This window comes from Rhinopithecus roxellana, chromosome 8 (assembly GCF_007565055.1).
Source record: "Rhinopithecus roxellana isolate Shanxi Qingling chromosome 8, ASM756505v1, whole genome shotgun sequence".
NCBI classification, from domain to species: domain Eukaryota; kingdom Metazoa; phylum Chordata; class Mammalia; order Primates; family Cercopithecidae; genus Rhinopithecus; species Rhinopithecus roxellana.
Genome location: NC_044556.1, coordinates 111,259,118 through 111,263,738, shown reverse-complemented (window position 1 = coordinate 111,263,738; position 4,621 = coordinate 111,259,118).

Here is a 4,621-nt window from a genome sequence, read left to right as displayed (position 1 = left end):
TTCCAGGATATATTGGAGAAAAACTGGTGCTCTGTCTTTCCTCTTAGTGGGAAATCCAAGGGGAAGAGTGGGACACTTTCTTACAGAAAGTCTTACTCATTCATCATTAGGAAGGTGGAGGGTGGGAGGATGAAAAAGCAATTGCAAAAGTGTTATGAGCTGTGAATGTAGGATTTCTTTTTTTTGATAGGGTCTCACTCTGCTGTCCAGGCTGGAGTGCAGTGGTGCAATCGTGGCTCACTGCAACCTCCACTTCCCAGGTTCAAGTGATCCTCCCACCTCAGCCTCCCAAGTAGCTGGGACTACAGGCCTGCACTTCCATGCCCGGCTAATTTTTGTATTTTTAGTAGAGATGGGGTTTCACTATGTTGCCCAGGCTGGTCCTGAACTCCTGGGCTCAAGCGATCCACTCACCTCAGCCTCCCAAAATGCTGGGATTATAGGTGTGAGACACTGTGCCCGGCCGAATGTACAATTATTGAGTGAGAAGTGTTTCTTTTACCAGGGACTTAACATGGAATTGAAGGTGAAGAATTTGGCATCATCAGATTCCAAGGGCTATGACCTACAGAAGGAGGTCTTGGTGAAGGTGACCCACCACGGGACTCATGAGGTGAGGCCCCACGGGGACGGGAGTCAGGAGGGGAGGATCCGCTGGGGACGGGGCTCAGGAGGGGAGGATCCATGGGGACACAGGTTACCTTTACCAGCTGCAGCCTCCAGAGACCCAGTCAAGGGCAAAACGTATCCCAAGTGTGAGCTGGAGCTCTGGGGAACAGGGGGATCCACTCTCCCGTTCCCTGTCCTGGGTCCTCCCTCACAGCACCAGCCTTCCCTGTCCTGGACCCTCCCTGGCAGTACCAGCTCCTGGGAGCTTCCTTTTTTTTTTTTTTTTTTTTTTGAGACGGAGTCTTGCTCTGTCGCCCAGGCTGGAGTGCAGTGGCCGGATCTCAGCTCACTGCAAGCTCCGCCTCCCGGGTTTACGCCATTCTCCTGCCTCAGCCTCCCGAGTAGCTGGGACTACAGGCGCCCACCTCGTCACCCGGCTAGTTTTTTGTATTTTTAAGTAGAGACAGGGTTTCACCGTATTAGCCAGGATGGTCTCGATCTCCTGACCTCGTGATCCGCCCGTCTCGGCCTCCCAAAGTGCTGGGATTACAGGCTTGAGCCACCGCGCCCGGCCGAGCTTCCTAACCTATCCTGCACTGAGCATCTGTTCATGCTGAATATGACTCAAAGGCTTTTGTACCAGAAGGGGGCCTGGGAATTTATGCAAGTGGTAGTGGTGTCTGTCCACGTACATATGTGTGTGTACATGTGCACGCGAGAGCACAGACTGCCTTTCTGCAGCAATGAGAAAAGCCATCCTCCTAGGTGCTCCAGAAAAGGCCGTTTCACCAGCTCCACTGGCTGATCCACTGGACCTTACTGTCAGGAAGGTCAGTTTTAGAAACTGAAGACCCTGTTTCCTCTCCCTCCGCCTCAAAGGAGGAAACAGAAAATGCAGGCCCATCTTGCAGTGCCCCTTGTGCAGATCAGGCCCCTGGAGCAGCCCTCAGGCTTCCGGCTCCAGCACACTCAGCTGTAGCCTTGCCATGCTGCGCCTCCCTCCCCCACCCCGGGCTGCGCCTCCCGCCCCCACCCCGGGCTGCTCCCTCCCCCACCCCGGGCTGCGCCTCCCGCCCCCACCGCGGGCTGCTCCCGCCCCTACCATGGGCTGCTCCCGCCCACACCCCAGGCTCCTCCCTCCCTTTACAGCAACTGGGGCTTCACTTTTCTGTTCATTGCCCGAAAATTGCCAAACTGTTCTGGGCCAAGACTGATTCTTGTAAAGCTTTTAAAAATTGTGAAATGAAATATGTGTGTGCATGCCATGTGGTCAGCACCTGTGCACCCACCACCTTGTCCATGGGGGTTTCGCCCTCCAGATGCTAGGGCTGCCAAGATCCCGCCCCAGGGAGGAAACCGAGCAAGGATCCTCCTGGAGCCCAGCTCCTCAGAGACCGGCCCCTTTCCTGCAGGTCTGTGTGATGCGAGAGAGTCTCCCATGAGACCCTCACCCTGGGGAGTCAGGCTGGACTTCTCTGCCGAGTTCTGTGAGGCCGTGGGAGGGGAGCCCTCAGTGTGTTTGTACTTTGCATTTTTCTTTTTTTTCCAGCAAAGGCCACTGGCGCAAAGTGGCTCTGGTGCCCCGATATTCCACGTGCCTCTTTCCGGCCAGGCTTTCCCCTAGAATTTGGCTTGGCAGTTTCCTGTCTCGTCAGACCTTGTTTTAATAAAATTTGTAATTCTAAAAAATCCTTTTCTATGCTATTCTATTTTGTATTATAGTCTAAGATAGTTCGGAAAATAGCCTTTTAAATTATTGCTAGCAGAAGGGTTACTGAGTGCACATGAAGGCACTCGTGAGCTCCTGCCTGTCATTACCAGAAACAGGCCAGGAGACGGAGTTTTCACACTTATCATTGGGAGAATTGTATGGGAGGGCTGAGGGCCTGGATGCATGGTGAAATGTCATTTTCCTTCAGCCCAGCATCCTGTCACTGGGACAGGCAGCTGTTTCATAGGACTGCTTCTGCTTAAGCACACCAGGTTCTCTTTTAAGGGGTTGTACAGTTTGTTTTCCATTTTTCTCATGAAGATATGAATCTTACCAATCTGTCATCCTCAAGACTGTTCATTTTTACATTAAAACAAGTAAGATTAGGCCTGGCACGGTGATTCCCATCTGTAATCCCAGGATTTGGGGAGGCCAAGGTGGGTGGACGGCTTGAGCTCAGGAGTTTGAGACCAGCTTGGGCAACATGGTGAAACCCCATCTCTAAAAAAATACAAAATTAGCTGAGTATGGTGATGAGCACCTGTAGTCCCCGCTACTGGGGAGGCTGAGGTAGGAGAAGCACCTGAGCCTGAGGAGGTCGAGGCTACAGTGAGCTGTGATCACACCACTATGACTCCAGCCTGGGTGACAAAGCGAGACCCTGTCTCAAAAAAACAAGCTTAGTGCCAGTGACCTGTCCTCAGATGAAGTCCTGCTTTCCTCAGGAGGCTTCTGGAAGGCTGTAGTCTGAGGGTCTCGTGACATGGTGTGTAGTTGGAAGCTTCTGGAAGGCTGTGGTCTGGGGGTCTCTTGTGACGTGTGTGAAAGAACACATTCCTCCCTATATCAGAGCCTTGAGCCCGACACATCACATCCCCCCATATGCCTCCACTTCCTGGGCCCGACACAAACACATTCCTCCATATATCTCAACTTTAGAAGAAAAACAACACCTGGAGAAGCTCCGATAAGGTTACAACCGTTTGTAAAAGCGCAGGAACCAATAAGAAGGCTGCTAAAAGTATAACTTAAAATGTAAACCAATTGTAATGCTGTAACCTAGAGAAATGCCTTGTTCCTCTGTAACCTGACAAGTCCTGTTTACCTCGAGCTATAAAAAGCAAGCGCACGCATTGTTCAGGGTCCTCTTGTATGTTGTAGAACGGAGGGACCAAGTTCGAATTTGCATTAAAGATCCTTGCCGCTTGGCTTTGACTCTGGACTCTGGTGGTCTTCTTCGGGGAATAAACGGTCTGGGCATAACATTTGGGGGCTCTCCCGGGATTCCCCAAGCCCACCAGACCCCTGGTCAACGGATCTACCAGGATCGATCTGCTGATAGGTGAGCTGGCTCGTCTCTGTTTGTCTGTCTGTGTCTGTTCTGAATCTGCGGCTCTCTGAGTCCGTTCTGAATCTGAGCCTCGTCTCTGTTTGTCTGTCTGAATCCGTTCTGAATCTGAGCCTCGTCTCTGTTTGCCTGTCTGAATCCGTTCTGAATCTGAGGCTCGCGAGGTCTGAAACTGAAGCTGAAAGCTGGCATAAGTCCTGGCGGACGCGCTATAGGACAGCCAGCGGAGACCGGTGGGAGACGTCCCCTGGCTCTCATCTGATTCTTGTCTGAATTTATTCTGACCCAGATTTCTGGAGCGCGCCTGCGACTGACATAACTTGTTCTGACCCAGATTTCTGGAGCGCGCCTGCGACTGACATAACTTGTTGTTGATATTCCGTAACTCACTTTCCCTTGCAGGACCTGTTTACCTGATAGCGGGGACCCACTGTCCACAGAACCCCCTCCGTACCTCTCCAGGCCGCAGGCCTCAGCCCCCCAGGCTGAGCCGCGGGAGGGAGCAGGCGGATGGGAGGCGGCCAGCGCACCCAGACCCACTAAAAGGGAAAGTAACTCTGAAGGGCCGGCGTGGGTCCTCTGTAAGCTGAGCGCTGGTCCCCTGGGCCCCGCTTTTCTTTCTCTATACTTTGTCTCTGGGTCTTACTTCTTTTCTAAAGTCTCTCGTTCCACCTAACGAGAAACACCCACAGGTATGGAAGGGCAGGCCACCCCTTCATCTGGTGCCCAATGTAGGAGCTTTTCTCTAAGGTGAAGGTACGCCGGAGCGTGGTCATTGAGGACAAGTCGACAAGAGACTCCCGAGTGCGTCTACAGTCAGCCTTGCAGTAAGCCTGTGCGCTCGGAAGAACCTAAGGTAACGATGGGGCAGACTAAAAGTAAATATGCCTCTTATCGCAGCTTTATAAAAATTCTCTTAAAAAGAGGGGAAATTAAAGTGTCTGCCAAAAATC